Source organism: Mustela nivalis (genome assembly GCF_964662115.1).
Source record: "Mustela nivalis genome assembly, chromosome: 12".
In the NCBI taxonomy this organism is placed as follows: Eukaryota; Metazoa; Chordata; class Mammalia; order Carnivora; family Mustelidae; genus Mustela; species Mustela nivalis.
Window position 1 is genome coordinate 35045090 of NC_139031.1, and position 18737 is coordinate 35063826.

General features: G+C 35.6%; 1 pseudogene across 1 annotated transcript; it reads right to left on the reverse strand.

Annotated features, from left to right (window-relative positions):
- Nucleotides 1-8163: 8163 nt before the first annotated feature.
- Nucleotides 8164-8621, reverse strand: LOC309844865 (small ribosomal subunit protein uS8 pseudogene; annotated as a pseudogene). The gene has a single exon. The product of its transcript is annotated as a small ribosomal subunit protein uS8 pseudogene (transcript).
- Between the last annotated feature and the right edge of the window lie 10116 nt (nucleotides 8622-18737).

An 18737-nucleotide genomic window follows, 5' to 3' on the forward strand; every position in this document is an offset into this window, starting at 1 on the left:
GCCTGTTTCTCCCTCTCCTCTGCCACTCTCCCTGCTTGTTCTCTTGCTCTCCCTTTGTCAAAATAAGTAAATAAAATCTTAACAGAAAAAAAGGAAAAAAAAAGAAATAGAATGTCAAACTTCTAAGATAGGACTGCAAAAATAGAGAAAAGAGAAATGCCCTACTTGTATACTAGAAGAAGGAACAAAGGTCACACTACAACCATCTGTAAATGAGCATAAGGTGATAATCTGGGAAAGGTAGAGGTACTCAAATCTATAATCTCAATGAAATGATGAAGTTAGAAAAATAATACCAAAGGCAAAAGTAAGTAGCAGGAAAACTTTTCATTCTCCTCCTAGGCTTTGAATTCTGGGGCGCTAAGGGAGCAAGAAGTTACTCTTGATAATTTTGGCAACAGATTCATCCTTAATGGTAATTAATTTAAAAAGCGTCAGGCTGGAGTGCTCCAGGGCACCTGGCTAAAGCAAATTCAGATCCTTTTCTATAGGAATGATCTCAAGCTTGGTCACTGAATCAGACCTAACTGAATATATACTTACATTACAAAATTACAAAATGCACAAAGAAACAGGCACCATAAGGGGAAAAAAGCAGGAAAAAACACATTATAGAATCTCAACGAATTCAGATTTTTTAACAGATATTATATTATCAGAATTATTCTGATTGATATTTTAGAATTATTCTTATAATTATTGAATTATCAGAAACAAAATTTTAAGATATGTTTAAAAGTACTTAAAGTAAAAGATGAATTTGAAAACATGAGTCAGGAACATTTTTCTTAATGTCTGGCAGATTTGGAAAAAGAACAAGTGGAATTTATAGAAAAAATTATAACTTGATATTAAACATTCCACAGACAATTTAAGAAAGCATAAGAAAAACAAATGAAAAGAGAATTAGTAAATGAAATCATGGGAAACAGGGAACTAGAAATGGAAGGAATACAAGAGAAATTTAAAAAAAAATGAATATAGTAAGAAGGCCAATACATATTTAATCAGAGTTTCAGAAGAGAAGATAGAATTGAAAACTGACACTCTGTCAGGATTTTATGCTACTTAACTAAGCATGGTAGTGTTGAGAAGTGCTATAACCAAGAGAATGCCTGTCAGAATATCTCTGCAAGCCTTACATAGTTCCATGAAAGCTGACAGAAGACACAAGATTTCTGGATCACAGGAAAGGAGTTGATTACAGCAAAAATAATAAAAGGATTATCAATCTAGTTGGTATTGTGCTTCACTGAGCCCCAAACCACAAAGCCACAAGGAGGGAGGTAGGCAATTTATATGTACGTGAGGATGTGCTATAGGAGATGAAACCTGAATCCAGTTTTTATAGCAAAAAGTAAGCAAGGCTTCTTTGTCCAGAGGGATATATGGTATAAGACAAATGGCTTACTTTTCAAGATTGTCTTCAGGAGAAAAACTAAAGAAGTGGCTCAGTAGAGACCTTGCAATTTAAGCACTTTTGGCCTAACCAGGCTCAGCAAGACAGGAAGATACACAAGAGGCCCAGAGCAGAAAAACTCTCAACATCCCATTCCAACACAAAAATAATTTACCAGGAAAAAAAAAAAAAAAGACACCATTTCACTAATGTAACAATCCCAATCCAGGAATTCCTGCTTTCATTTCATTTTGACTTCTGCAAATTTCTAAGTTTCTTTGTCAGGTCATCAATTCTTTTTTTATTTGTTTAAATTCAATTAGCTAACATACGGAACGTCATTAGTTTCAGACGTAGAGTTCAGTAATTCATCAGTTACCTATAATACCCAGTGCTCATCACATCATGTGCCCTCCTTAGTTCCCGTCACCCAGTAACCCCATCCCCCCACCCACCTGTCCACTCCAGCAACCCTCACTTTGTTTCCTATAGTTAAGAGTCTCTTATGGTTTTCTCCCGCTATGATTTCTTCCCATTCAGTTTTCACTTTAAAGTATTCTTTGCTTAATCACCTTAAAATTTTTTTTTTCCTTTAAGACTAGTTTTAGATTTACAGAAAGATTGCTTATGATCTAGCTAGAGGAGAATGGTAATAAAGATAATTTTAAATTGGAACAAGTGATGGACAGAAAATAAACAGAAAGATATGAGAGTATGACTCTGGACTAGAAGGAGGCACTTACGCAGGGCAGTCTGGAAATAACTCCCTGAGAAGGAAATATTAAAGAAATATCCTTAAAGGATTTTAAAAAAAATAGCCAATATAAAAAAAGAAAGACAAAAATTTTTTTTTAAAAAAAAAAAAGGGCAGAAGAAATTTTTAGGCAGGGCTACAACAATAAAACCCCAAAGTTGGAAAGACCTTGCACGTTTGAGAAACAGAAATGAAGCAAAAATGACCTTGGTGTATTTGAGGATTCAAAAGAAGGCTAGTCAACAATATTGAAGTAGAGTGAGCAAGGAAGAGCAATTCACATGATAGGGACAGGTAGACAGGCACAGGTAGAGATAGGGCCTCGGAAGCCATGGTAACATTTGATTCTATTCCAAGTACAATGAAAAGCATTTTGAGCAGAGACATTAAATGATGACCTATACCTTCTAAATGAACTTTGTATGGGGAACAGACTAAAAGCAAGAATAAAAGCAAAGAGACCAGCTACAAGGCTACTGAAGGAGTCCAGGCAAAAAGTGATGGTAGCTTTTATGAGAGTGGTAGTAATGAAATAAAGTGACATATTTATTATATTTTGAAGATAAGATTAAAGGAATTCACTGGAAGGAAAAGAGTTAAGTCAAGGACGACAGATTTTTGGCTAGATGGTGGTTGAAATGAGAAGACAAAGAAGCAGGTTTGCATATGATGGGAGATGAGCAGTTCTGTTTTAGACATGTTAGGTTTGAGATGTTTAAAAGAAATCCAAAATCCATGGACTTTTTTGGATTTTTTTGATATTTTGAAATATCAAAGAAGTTAATGAATATATGATCTTGAAGCTCTAAAGAAAGACCTGGATTGAAAAGATACTTTGGAAGCCTTTGGCTCATAGATGATATTTAAAGTAATGTTGATTAACATGATCACTTAGGGAGGAGACGTTGATCAAGAAGAGGAATTAATAGGCTTCCTTTCCAGCATCTGGAGGTCTCCTAAGAAGAAGTGCCAACCAAGAACATGGTGAAAGGGATGTACTCACAACTAAGAAAAGAATGAAAAGAGGTCTGCTGTATCTAATGGTACAACAAAGTTTCTACTGTATTCAACCACCTGGAATTCACTGAGGCTCCAGACAAAGACAGTTTTGTGGAAGTAGTGGGGTCAGAAGCTGCAGTGCAATAAACTGAAAAGTAGCCACAAGCAGGCAATCATACCACCTGTTGTCTCTTTACATCTTTTTTTGACTTTATGTGAATACTTACATTTGATAGTCTGTTTGAAAAATTTCTAACTTGGTGCCAATACCACCAGAGTGAATATTAAACTAGAAATCTATGACAAATTTCTTAATTTCAAAATGATTCTCTAAGAATTCTATTATTTCCTTTGGTGAAGTTTATAATTACAAAATAAAAGGGAATTTCATGAAGTTCACTTAAATTTTATTCTATTTTGAAGAGATACTATATTCTAATTAGAAGGGTTGCTTCTTCCTGCAAGGGGAAAACAAAAACCAAATTACGCAGTAAATTATTCTGAAATCTAGGCAATTTGAAATTCATAGTCACTTCATTCATATGAGATTAAAGCAAATATTTTGATAAGTTAAAAAAAGGTCATTTCTACTTTTAGTAAAGAAGTCAATAAACTAATACTGATATTAATTAAGAGCAGAAAGGAAAATGAATTGTTTAATCAATGCCATGTTATTTAATGTGAACATATTCCAAAGTGTTTGAGATCATGCAAATCAAACACTGGAAAAAATATTCTTATCTAGCAAAATAAGAATATTGTGCATTGCTTTACCAGGATTTACCAATGACTAAGAAGTTTGATGGTGTTTCTTAGTCTTGCCGATGGGACAATAATGGGGTGAGTAGAGGCAGTGGTTCTCTTCTCTGAATCTCTTGCAGAGAATGGAATGGAATCCTCCTCACTCTGCCACTTTATCTTATTTAAATGTAAGCCCCTTAATGTTTCTGAGCTTCAGTTTCTTCAGTTAAAAACAAGGATTGATTGATTTATATAATATCTACATCATAATACCTATATCAGGGGTGCCTGTGTGGCTCAGTAGGTTAAGCATCTACCTTCCGCCCAGGTCATGATCGCAGTGTCCTGTAGGGGAGCTACAGGTCATGCTCTCCGCTCAGCAGGGAGCCTGCTTCTCCCTCTCCCTCTGCCTGCCACTTCTCCGGCTTGTGCTCTCTCAATTCGTGTCAAATAAATAAATAAAATCTTTAAAAAATAATAATAATACCTATATCACTGGGTCACTATGAGAATACAAGTTCCTAACTCAAAGTTAATAGCCAGACATCATATTCCTTCTCATTTTATCCTACATCAGAGTCTTTGCAGATGCTGTTTCTTCTGCCTGAAATACTATTCCTTTCCTTACTCCCCAATTTTGCCTAGCTAACTCGTGTATCCTTCTTATGCCAACCTTGACTGTCCCTCTCACACTCCATGAGGTCCCTCAATTACACAATCTCCTAGCACCCTGTGTTTTTTCTTCATAGCATTTATCACAATTAAATCATTTGGGGTATTATTTGTTTATTATCTACCTCATCACTAATTTGTCCACAGTGCCTAAGACATTATTGGACACCTAGAAGACATTTAATAAATACTGTTGAGAAAATGAGTGAGTTGGAATTTCATTAGAGAAAGGGATGAAGGGGATAATTCAAAGATGACTCCAAGATTTCTAGACTGAATAATCTCGTCATTAAAAAAAAAAAATAAGGCAGTAGATAAGGAAGAAAATATAATGAGTTTTTGTCTTAAACATGTTGGATGAAAGTGTCTAAGGGCACCCCAGTGAAGATATTCAGGAGACAGCTGGAACTATGATAAAAGATGAGAACTGAAGATATACATTTAAAAGTCCTTATTCCTTACGTGGTAGATTAGTCTTAAAGATAGGGAGGCTAAAAACAATATTTTGGAGAAAACAATGAAGTACCCATGAAGGGCCATGTGATGGCTAACTTCCTGGGTAAATTTAGTTAGGCCATGGTACCAAATTGGTTGATCAAACATTTCTCTAGATGTTCCTCTGAAGGTATTTTTTAGATAAGATTAACATTTAAATAAGACTGCCCTCCATAATGTGGGTGGGCCTCATCCCATAAACTGAAGGCCTTCCTAGAAAAAACTGACCTAGCCAGAAGGAATTCTGCCAACAGTCTGCCTTCTGACTGAAATTACAACTCTCCCATTCTCCAGCCTCCTGTCCTGCCCCACAGAACTTGGATTTACCAGCCTTCACAGTTTCATGAGTTCCTAAAACAACAACAACAACAACAACAAACTATATTTCTATGTCAATATACCGTATCTATAGTTCTATAGATCAATAGTTCTGTTTCTCTGGAGAAACCTAACTAATACAAGATGATCAAAAATAAAAGAGTAAAAGGGATAATTGATTCACCAGCATTCTAAATCAAAAAAGAGGCAGAAAGTAAAATTTAAAATATTGATAATCAATCCTCTGTGACCTTCTTGATATAAATTATGATTTTCTATGCACATTTATCTATACTTAAAGTGCTTTTACTATTATTGCTTTCATGTCACTTAACATGCACTGGCTTCATCTGTCAAAACTGCAAGACATTATAAAAAGCATGAGCAATAGTATAACAGGAAATAGGACTGTGATTGTTCAGGACTCACAGTTCTTTAAAATGCAGAATTGCATTTGAAACTCTAATTTCTACCTTCAGGAGAGATATCTGTGGTTCAAAATTTTGAACTGTTGACAGTGTATTTCTGTGACATTAGTATGTAGTTGGTTTTGTGACAAGTCTTTCATGAGAACAGGAAAAAAAAATAAAGGGTTAGTTTAAGTGTTAGTTTAACAGATGAAATATTTACTCATAACTCTGCAAGCCTCAGGTGAAAACAAGCAAGAATCCTGATGACCAAAATAGAAAGTACTTTGTAACAGAATTTGTAATATGAAGACAAACTGGACAGGCAAGCCAGTGATGGAGATAATCTCAGTCCCATTCAGCCATGTGCAAACAGGAAATGCTGAGTCCAAAGGTCCTTGTGCCTGCTGTCCTAGATTTCAACATGAAGAATGAGCAGTGTGAATGTGGTAGAACACTGTAAGAATGGATTGAACATAAATGATCATCTAACTCCAATTCCTCTATGTTCCTACAAAGAAACTAGTATCCCAGGGAGGTTAAGTGACTAACCAAAGATCAAAGAGGCCATAATCTTTGGGGGTGGGGGGAAGTGATATTAGCAGATCTTTAACAAAGCAGCTTTTTACTGCAAAAACTAAATTCAGGTAAATCCCACAAAGCTGGTAGAACTTATTAAACATAGAGTATTAGATCTACATTCTCAATGCTTTAACTCCAGTATAATGAATGACTCTAGCCCAATCATAAATGAATGAATATCATTTTCCTCTTTATAAAGATTTGCAATACTTTATTTAGTATCACAACATCCTGATTAATGATTCTCTAAAGAAACACAGTTCCTAAGAGCTGTCAGGACCCAGGTTTTCAACCCTTTCAGAATCCTTTTTGACATACTCATATTTAGAAGTAAGGTCATATAATTACCCATTTGAGAGGATACAACCTCAGGCTGAAGCAATGTGGACAACTGGTTCACTTTCCTTAGTGATTTGATCAGAAGAAAAGGTTAAAAAAAAAAAAAAACCTTCAGCCAGTTTTATTATTTGGGTTTGGAGTCTTCAAGACCATCACACTATTAAGTACCAAAACTCAACCCTTTGCATTTCTGACTTAGAACCAAAGACTGGCATTTTTAAAAAAGAGCAATAGGTAAAGGCAGAAGTATGTGTAATTGAAGCACATGTTTATTATAGCATTCAAAATCTCATTCCAGGTTATTAGGGAATATAAATTCATTATTTTAATTTCTTTTATTTTAGTTCTTCCCTTCGTTCCTAATAAAGCAATAAATCCTTTGGGACCAGGCATACCCACAGATTTTGACACATTGCCTTCAGATTCACATGGCATTCTGATATATCTGTCAGTATGTGCAGTGATGACAGATGTGAAAAAGAGATCATCGTGGCTCTCACTCCCTATATTTTATTGTTTGTCACAGCCACCTTCTATTTCTGGAAAATATTCCCAGCTGCCTGCAGCAGAGCAAGGAGCCAGAGTTGGAAAATATGTTGTTTTTCTCACAGTTTACAACCTAACTTGCCTACCACTAATTATGCAATACAGATAGGAAGAACTAATACTAGAAAACATGTATTGAACACTGGTTTCATTATAATAACCTTATTTCTGATTTTTCTTATTTCAGAGTTCTGGAAGACTCATTAAAAATGTTTTCTCTGCAGTGTTTTATAACCTTTCGACATTTTCTTCTTATACCAGTCATGGCAATCTTTTAAAGTCTATAAATAGGAAGGTTGAGAGGGAAGAAATGGACATATTAACCCTCTGTACATTTGGAGCCTGACAATGAAATCTAAGATGGGAAGGTTATATCAATATGTTAGTTTTGTTTTCTTTTGAGGGGATATTTATTGTAAGATATCTAAAACATTCTGTGTGCATCCTGTTATCCATCTTAATCATCAGTGAAATATGTACACATTTCATATATAATCTATTTTCAATCTATAATCACAATTCAGTATGGAATTGTGTTCTTTTGCATAAATTTCTATGGACAATTTTGGCTGTTTTCAAAGTAGCAAAGAATTTTCTTAGTGGCTGGTGTGATATGCAGTTATTTTATACTTTTCCAGGGATAGAGAAGAAGGAACTAAAAGTCACATAATCCTTTGATCATTTCTGTACAATTCTAGTTTAAACCTATTTCATTAGTTATCATTGTTACTTTATATGTCCATGTTTCAGTTACTTTACCTTGTATAAAATGGCAAATAGCATTATAATAATTTGCTTTATATATTATTTGAATTTATTTGTAAACTTTTAAAATTCCATAAAATAGAGACTACTTTATAAATAATCTGTAAATTTAATATTAATCAATAGTTAAAATTCCCAAATACTCATTTTTTTTTCCATTGAGGCATTTTATTTGCACGTATGTATTACATCCCTAGAAAAAGAATCCCAGGATTTTCCCTCCTGTGTGTTTTTGTCTTGCTTCTTCATGGTCCATGATGCCAGCTGAAGTTGTCAGTACAATGAAACCAAACTGGCGGGACGGGAGCAAGTTATTCTGCCATTTTTCTAGATCTTTCAGTTGTACATCAAATCTGGGGCTGATCACTCCACACTTGTTCAACCTGCCTGTGAGGTTCACAACAATCTTCTCCGCTCAGTGATCACCAATAATTTCAAATTCGCCAATGTAACCGTGCTTCATCATCACAGTGAGAAACCGGACGATGACTTTGGAGCACGGCCTAATAAGAACCTGGCGTTTGCCTCTCTTTTCAGCATTGTTGATGCTCTTGAGAGCATCTGCCAGGACATTCATGCGCACCATTATGGCGGCAAAAAAAAAAAAAAAGCCCAAATACTCATCTTTTACCAAAACTATTCTCAACTTTGAAAATGTGCCAATTAAAATTTTCTTCCTTTTACAATGCCTTGTTCACCATTTCTTACAGGTTATATCTGATCAGACAAATGCATGGAGAAGAAATGACAAAGCAAAACATCTCATACACTAATCACTGTTAAATTAAAAAGTGACTATCATACAGATATTAATTGAATATTCACATTTATTATGAGAGTAAATTATGAGTATCAGATGGTATTCAAATATTTTTACTCATGTATGAACAGTACATTTTTGTATATCTTATAGTCTTACTTTAAAAATGTATTATTATATGATAGAAGATATCCATAATCATGTTTTACACAGAGTTTAACATTTAAGATTAACTAACAGTCACACATCAAAAAATGGTGGAAGACAACAACAAGACAGAAGAAAGAGAAATTAAGGAGTCAGTCCCATTTACAACTGTACCCAAAACCATAAGATACCTAGGAATAAACCTAACCAAAGAGGCAAAGAATCTATACTCAGAAAACTATAAAGTACTCATGAAAGAAATTGAGGAAGACACAAAGAAATAGAAAAATGTTCCATGCTCATGGATTGGAAGAATAAATATTGTAAAAATGTCTTCACTACCTAAAGCAATCCACACATTTAATGAAATCCCTATCAAAATCCCATTCATTTTTTTCAAAGAAATGGAACAAATAATCTTAAAATTTATATGGAACCAGAAAAGACCTCGAATAGCCAAAGGAATATTGAAAAAGAAAGCCAAAGTTGGTGGCATCACAATTCTGGACTTCAAGCTCTATTACAAAGCTGTCGTCATCAAGACAGTATGGTACTGGCACAAAAACAGACACATAGATCAGTGGAACAGAATAGAGAGATCAGAAATAGACCCTCAACTCAATGGTCAACTAATCACAGACAAAGCAGGAAATAATGTTCAATGAAAAAAAAAAGCCTCTTCAACAAATGGTGTTGGGAAAATTGGACAGCCATATGCAGAAAAAATAAAATTGGACCATTTCCTTATACCACACACAAAAATAGACTCAAAATGGATGAAGGACCTCAATGTGAGAAAGGAATCCATCAAAATCCTTGAGGAGAACACCAGCAGCAACCACTTTGACCTCAGCTGAAGCAACTTCTTCCTAGGAACATTGCCAAAGGCAAGGGAATCAAGGGAAAAAATGAAGTACTGGGACTTCATCAAGATCAAAAGCTTTTTCACAGCTTTTTCCAGAATCTATAAAGAACTTAGCAAACTCAACACCCAAAGAACAAATAATCCAATCAAGAAATGGGCAGAGGACATGAACAGACATTTCTGCAAAGAAGACATCCAGATGGCCAACAGACACATGAAAAAGTGCTCCATATCACTCGGCATCAGGGAAATACAAATCAAAACCACAATGAGATATCACCTCACACCAGTCAGAATGGCTAAAATTAACAAGTCAGGAAATGACAGATGTTGGCGAGGATGCAGAGAAAGGAGAACCCTCCTACACTATTGGTGAGAATGCAAGTTGGAAAACAGCATGGAGGTTCCTCAAAAAGCTGAAAATAGAACTACCTTATGACCCAGCAATTGCACTACTGGGTATTTAACCTAAAGATACAAACATAGTGATCCAAAGGGGCACGTGCACCCGAATGTTTATAGCAGCAATGTCCACAATATCCAAACTATGGAAAGAACCTAGATGTCCATCAACAGATGAATGGATAAAGAAGAAGTAGTTTATATACACAATGGAATACTATGCAACCATCAAAAGAAATGAAATCTTGCCATTTGTGAGGACGTGGATGGAACTAGAGGGTATTATTCTGAGCGAAGTAAGCCAGTTGGAGAAAGACAATTATCATATGATCTCCCCGATATGAGGAAGTGGAGATGCAATGTAGGGGGTTTTGGGGTTAGGAAAAAAATAAAAGAAACAAGATGGGATCAGGAAGGAGACAACCCATAAGAGATTCTAAATGTCACAAAACAAACTGAGGGTGGCCAGGGAGAGGGGGATAGGAAGAGGGCGATGGGATTATGGACATTGCGGAGGGTAAGTGCTATGGTGAGTGCTGTGAAGTGTATAAACCTCGTGATTTACAGACCTGTACCCCTGGGGCTAATAATACATTATATGTCTATAAAAATTTTTTTTAATTTTAAAAATAAATAAATAAAAGCACGTTACCAGTTTAAAAAAAAATGGTGGAAGAGATGGAATAGTGAGGTTTACTGAGTTTACTAATTAAACCTTCTGAACTGCTGCCTTGGCTGATGTAGCAGGCATAACCCATAATAGCAAAGCTATACCAAATATCATTGTTGTGGTGAAAATAAAAGATACTGCAATTAAACTGAAGGCTTATGGTCATTCAAATGCTTTAGTACCAAAAATAACTGATAATTAATTGTATGGAAGACTCCTATCTAAAATTAAGATGTGACAGGGGCTCCTGAGTGGCTCAGTTGGTTAAGCAGCTGCCTTCGGCTCAGGTCATGATGCCGGGTCCTGAGATCAAGCCCTGAATCAAGCTCCCTGCTCAGCAGAGAGCCTGCTTCTCCCTTTCCCTCTGCCTGCCTCTCTGCTTACTTGTGCTATCTCTCTGTCAAATAAATAAGTAAAATCTTTAAAAATAAATAAATAAAAAATAAAATAAAATTAAGATGCAACAAAAATGTGGCTTCTTGTACATTTAAAATAAATTCTTCAATGTCAAACTGAGGGCAACAAAGAAACTGTTTACCAATTTGGACTCTAAAAAAAGGTATCATTTAATATTCTATAACAGGTTTTAGTCCTCCAGACCAACTCTTTAATATGTGGTAATCATTTCCAGTGCAGCATCTAAAAATTTTCTTGTTAAATAGACTTGTTACTCTTCTTAGATTTATAAAATGGGGATTAACACAAAGCATTATGAAAAGCATAATTTAACCTCGGAATATCTCTTAAAGAAATATGTTTCTACTTACATGACGGCTGAGACACCACATCGATTTCATTTATTCTTATATTTCTAAAAGATCCTTGAACCTGAGTTGGTATTCACTTTTCTTATAATTCTGTAACAATTCAAGTAACTACCTGACATGGCTTCTTTCAGTATTTTATGTAAGAAAGAGTATATTCGATTACTAAGACTGCCCAAACAAAATGCCACACAAACTGGGTGACTTAAATAACAGAGATTTATTTCTGACAGTTGTGGAAACTAGAAGCCCAAAATCAAGGTGCTGGCAGATTTGGTTTCTTCGAGGGCCTCTCTCCTCGTCTGGCAGATGGCTGCCTTCTTGCTGCACTCACACATTATCTTTTTTCTATGCACAAATGTTCCTGGTATCTTTTTATATGTCCTAATCTTTAACAAGGACACCAGTCAGGTTGAATTAGAACCTACCCTTCCATCTCCTTTTAACTTAATTATCTCTTTAAAGGTGTTCTCTCCAAATAAAGTTGCATTCTGAGATACTGGGGGTTAGGACTTTAACTTATAAATTTTGAGCAAACACAGTTCAGCCCTAAGTACAGTCATAAAACTTGTATTGCTTTTCAAAATAACGCATGAACTATTTTTCACATAATTAAATACTGTGTATGTAAAGGCATTCTGTAATTTTTAAAGTATAATCACTGCATTAGAGTCAACAGCAAAACACACAAGCACAATTTTCATCAAGTTTTTAAGTCTAGTGAAAGCTGTTTCTGTTTATTTATGTTTTGCTTATTTGTTTTTGCTAAATCCAGTTAGAGAATTATTGACAAATTCTTAAATCTTCTCTAATGGCCAAGCATTATCGGTTCCTTCTTTTTCTTAAAGATGCAAAATTAATCAATGCTGAGCATCCCTTTGACATTTTTCAGAATGCCTTTATCCTTAACCTATAATAATGAAGCCTTTTTCATGATATGCAAACAATGCTCCTTGTCACTGTGTTTCTCATGTGTGTTAATTTTTCAATGACAATTTTTCAGAAGATTAGAATTATTTGGTCTCCTTATTCATCTGGTCTGTCCACTTTGAGCTGCTTTTTCAGTTGAGCCCCATTAAATTCATAGGTTATTACAGCAAAACACATTATCTGAATGAAGTCAAGATCACAGGTGCAACATTAAATTACTATATTAAAAGAAGAATGTTAGCACTGATAGGGAAATCAGATTAAACCATGCCTAGCTGAGGATGCTTATACATTGAAACCATATTGCACTTAAAACCATAATGTCCTTTATATGTTATTTACCATGAGTTATTCAAATAACTCATTGTAATATAATTATATTTATATTGTGATATAAAATACTTAACAGTACTTAACAGGACTCACACCTTTTTAAAAGGTAACTGTTTTTTTATTACTTCTTTCCTTGAAACTTCAGAAGTCACATTTATTGAACCTCAAACCATGTCATAGTAAAATACACAATTACTTTCCAACTAACACCGTAATAATCACTTTGAAAGCTAATGTTTAAAATCAGAGAAACAGAAAAAAAAAGTATTAAATTCCTGTCTGGTTTGCTTTCTACTATATCATATTAACTTCAGGAGGGCTATGCAAGGGGGCTAACTAACACTGACCCTATATAACAGGGAGGGGCCACTGTTTTGTCACATGTGTTTTTCTTGCAACTTTGGCCACTTGAAAAAAAAGATTGAAAAAAAGTATTTCTTTTAAATTTTTAAATTCAGTTTAGTTAACATATAATGTGTTGTTATTTTCAGGGGTTGAATTTAGCGATTCATCAGTTTCATATAACACCCAATGCTCATTTTATCAAGTGCCATTCTTAACGCCCATCACCCGATTACCCCATCTCCCCACCCACCTCTCCTCCTCAAAACAATAACCCTTGAATTGTTTCCTGTAATTAAGAGTCTCTTATGGTTTACCTCCCTGTTTATATTTTATTTTTCCTTCCCTTCCCTTATGTTCACTGTTTTCTTTCTTAATTTCCACATGAGTGAAATCATATGGTATTTGTGTTTCTCTGACTGAATTATTTCACTTAGCATAATACCCTCTAGTTCCATCCATGTCAATGCAAATGACAAGATTTCATTCTTTTGATGACTAAGTAATATTCCATTGTCTATATATACCACAGCTTCTTTATCTATTCATCTGTCAATTGATATCCGAGCTCTTTCTATAGTTTGGATATTGTGGATATTGTTGCTATAAACATTGGGGTGCAGGTGCCCCTTCGAATCACCATTTTTGTATCCTTTGTATAAATACCTAGTACTGCAACTGCTGGGTCATAGGGTAGCTCTATTTTTAGCTTTTTGAGGAACGTCCTTAGTGTTTTCCAGAGTGGCTGCCTTAGTTTGCATTTCCACCAACAGGGTAAAAGTGTTCTCCTTTCTCCATATCCTCACTAATGTCTGTTGTTTCCTGACTTGTTAATTTTAGCCATTCTAACCAGTATGAGAGGCTGTCTCATTACACGCGTGCACGCGCGCGTGTGTGTGTATTTAATATTTTATTTATTTATTTGACAGAGAGATCTCTGACAAGCAAGCAGAGAGGCAGGCAGAGATAGAGAGGGAAGAAGGTTCCTCACTGAGCAGAAAGCCATAACCAGGACCCTGCGAACATGACCTGAGCCAAAGGCAGAGACTTAACCCACTGAGCCATCCAGGTGCCCCTAATTGTGGTTTTGATTTGTATCTCCCTGATGTCCAGTGATGCTGAACATTTTATCATGTGTCTGTTAGCCACTTATATGTCTTCTTTGGAGAAATGTATGTTCATGTCTTCTGCCCATTTCTTAACTGGATTTTTTGGTTTTTCAGTGTTGATTTTGAGAAGCTGTTTACAGATTTTGGATACTTGCCCTTTATCTGATATGTCATTTGCAAATATATTCTTCCCTTCCATAGGTTCCTTTTAGTTTTATTGACTCTCTTTTCCTGTACAGAAGCTTTTTATCTTGGGTACCTGGGCGGCTCAGTCGATTAAGCAGCTGCCTTCAGCTCAGGTCATGGCCCCAGGGTCCCCAGATCGAGCCCTGCATCAGGCTCCCTGCTCAGTGGAGAGCCTGCTTCTCCCTCTTCCTCTGCTTGCTGCTCTCTCACTTGTGCTTTCTCTGTCAAATAAATAAATAAAATTCTTTAAAAAAAAAAAAAAGCTCTTATCTTTTTTAAAAGATTTTATTTATTTTTTATTTTTTAAGATTTTATTTATTTATTTAACAGAGAACTCAAGTAGGCAGAGAGGCAGGCAGAAAGAGAGAGGGGAGGAAGCAGGCTCCCTGCTAAGCAGAGAGCCCAATGCAGGGCTTGATCCCAGGATCATGACCTGAGCCGAAGGCAGAGGCTTTAACCCACCGAGCCACCCAGGCGCCCCAAGATTTTATTTATTTATTTTACAGAGAGAGAGAGCACAAGCAGGGAGAGTGGCAGGCAGAAAGAGAGGGAGAAGCAAGCTGAGCAAGAAGCCCAATGACGGACTTGATTCCAGGATCCTGGGATCATGACCTGAGCCCAAGGCAGCTGCTTAACTGACCAAGCCACCTAGGCATCCCTAGAAGCTTTTTATCTTGAAGTCCCAATAGCTCATTTGCTTTTATTTCCTTGCCTCTGGAGATGCATCTAGTGAGAAGTTGCTGCAGCAGAGGTTCTAGAGGTTGTTTTTCTCTAGGATTTTGATGGAATTCTGTCTCACATTTAGGTCTTTTCATCTATTTTGAGTTTACTGTTGTGTATGGTATAAGAAAGTGATCCAGGTTCATTCTTCTGTATGTGGCTGTCCAATTTTCCCAACATAATTTGTTGAAGAGATTGGTCTTTTTTTCCATTGGCTATTCTTTCCTGCTTTGTTGAAGATTAGTTGACCATAGATTTGAGGGTCCATTTCTGGGTTTTCCATTCTGTTCCTCTGTTTTTGTGCCAGTACCATACCGTCTTGATGATTATAGCTTTGTAGTATAGCTTGAAGTCTGGAATTGGGATGCCTTCAGCTTTGGTTTTCTTTTTCAACATTACTTCGGCTATTTGGGGTCTTTTCCCATAAAAATTTGAAGATTGTTTGTTCCAGCTCTGTGAAAAATGCTGATGGTATTTTGACAGGGATTGCAATGAATGTATAGATTGCTTTGGGTAGCATAGATATTTTAACAAGTTTTGTTCTTCCAATACATGAAGATGGAATGTTTTTCCATTTCTTTGTGTCTTCCTCAATTTCTTTCATAAGTGTTCTGTAGTTTTTAGAGTACAAATCCTTTACCTCTTTGGTTAGGTTCATCCCTAGGTATCTTATGGATTCTGGTGCAATTAAAATTGGGATCAGTTCCTTGATATAGCTTTATTCTGTTTCATTGTTATTGTATAGAAATGCAACTGACTTCTGTGCATTGATTTTACATCCTGTAACTTTGCTGAGTTCCTGTATCACTTCTACAATTTTTTGGTGGAATCTTTCAGACTTTCTACATAGAATATCATGTCATCTGCAAACAGTGAAAATTTGAATTCTTTGCTGATTTGGATACCTTTTCTTTCTTTCTTTCTTTCTTTCTTTTTTTTTTTTTTTTTTGTCTGATTGCTAGGACTAGGACTTCCAGTACTATGTTGAACAAGAGTGGACACACTAGACATCCCTATCATGTTCCTGACCTTAAGGGAAAAAGGTCTCAGATTTTCCCCATTTAGAATGATATTAGCTGTGGGTCTTTCATATATAGCTTTTTGATGTTGGGAAATGTTTCCTCTATCCCTTCATGGTGGAGGGTTTTTATCAAGGAAGAATGTTGTAACTTGTCAAATGTTTTTTCTGCATCTTTGAGAGGATCATATGGTTCTTGTCCTTTCTTTTACAATGTGGTGCATCACATTGATTGATTTGAAGATGTTGAACCACCCTTGCAGCCCAGGTATAAATCCCACATGGTTGTGGTGAATACTCATTTTAATGCATTGTTGAGTCTTATTAGCTAAGACTCTTTTTGAGAATTTTTGCATCCATATTCATCAGGGATATTGGTCTATAATTCTTTTTAGTAGTATCTTTCTCTGGCATTGTGATCAAGGTAATGCTAGCCTCATATAAAGAGTTTGGAAATTCTCCTTCGATTTCTAGTTTTTGAAACAATTTCAGAAGAATAGGTATTAATTCTTTAAATGTTTGACAGAATTCCCCTGGGAAGTCATCCAGCCCTGGGCTCTTGTTTGTTAGATTTTTGCTTACTGATTCAATTTCCTTGGTGGTTATGGGTCTGCTCAGCTTTTCTAAGAATTTATCTACTTCTTCCAGATTACACAATTTGTTGCCATATAATTACTCATAATATTCTCTATTAATTGTTTGTATTTCTTCAATGTTGTGATCTCTCCTCTTTCACTGGTGATTTATTTAGGTCCTCTCTCTTTTCATTTTGATAAGTCTAGTGAGGGGTTTATCAGTTTTATTAATTCTTTCAAAGAACCAGCTCCTAGTTTCATTGATCTGTTCTAATGCTCTTCGTTGATTCCTGTATCATTGATTTCTCCTCTAATCTTTCTTATTTCTCTTGTTCTGCTATATTTTGACTTTATTTGCTATTCTTTTTCCAGCTCCTTTAGGTGTAAGGGTAGGTTGTATATTTGAGACTTTTCTTGCTTCTTGAGTAAGGCCTGTATTATTATGTACTTCCCTCTTAGGACTGCCTTCACTGCATTGTAAAGGTTTTGAACTGTTGTGTTTTTATTTTAATTTGCTTCCATGTTTTTTTTTTTAATTCCTCTTTAATTTACTGGTTGACCCATTTGTTCTTTAGTGGGATGTTCTTTAACCTCCAGATATTTGTGGTCCTTCTAGATTTCTCCTGTGGTTGACTTCAAGTTTCATAGCATTGTGGTCTGAAAACATTCACAGTATGATTTCAATCTTTTTGTACTATTTGATACCTGATTTGTGACCTGTATGTGATCCATTTGGGAAAATATTCCATGTGCACTCAAAAAGAATGTGTTTTCTAATGCTTTAGGATGAAATGCTCTGAATATATCTGGTAAGTCCATCTGGTCCATTATGTCATTCAAAACCCTGTTTTCTTGTAGATCTTCAGCTTAGATGATCTGTCCACTGCAGTGAGGGGTGTTAAAGTCCCCTACTATTATTTTATTATTATCAATCAATTTCTTTAATTTTGTTATTAATTGGTTTACATATTTGGCTGCTCCCAGGTTTGGGGCATAAATATTTACAATTGTTAGATCTACTTGTTGGATAGACCTCTTTATTATGATGTAGTATCCTTCTTCATCTCTTATTACAGTCTTGAAAATCTAGTTTGTCTGATGATATAAGGATGGCTACTCCAGCTTTCTTTTGATGTATAATAGCATGATAAATGGTTCTCTACCTCATCATTTTCTATCTGGAGGCATCTTTGGGTCTAAAATGAGTATCTTGTAAGCATCATATCGATGGGTCTTGTTTTCTTTTTATCCATTCTGAAACCCTATGCCTTTCAATTGGAGCATTTAGTCCTTTTACACTCAAAGTAATTATTGAAATTATGAATTTAGTGCCATTGTATTATCTGTTAAGGCGCTATTGCTGTAGATTGTCTCTGTTCCTTTCTGATCTTTTTACTTTTGGGCTCTCTCTCTGCTCAAAGAATACCCTTTAACATTTCTTACAGTGCTGGTTTACTGTTCACAAATTCCATTAATTTTTGTTTGTCCTGGAAACCCTTTATCTCTCCTTCTGTTCTCAATGACAGCCTTGCTGGATAAAGTATTCCTGGCTGCATATTTTTCCCATTTAGCACATTGAATATATCATGCCAGCCTTTTCAGGCCTGTCAGGTTTTGTGTGGACAGGTCTTCTGCCAGTCTAATGTTTCTAGACTTAGTTGATGGACCTCTTGTCCTGAGCTGCTTTCAGGTTTTTCTCTTTGTCTCTGAGATTTGCAAGTTTCACTATTACCTGCTGAGGTGTTGACATATTTTTGTTGATTTTGAGGCGGTTCTCTGTGCCTCCTGGTCTTGAGTGCCTGTATCTTTCCCCAGATTAGGGAAATCTCAGATATAATTTATTCAAATAAAACTTCTGCTCCTTTTTCCTGATTCTCATCTTCTGGGAGTCCTATGATA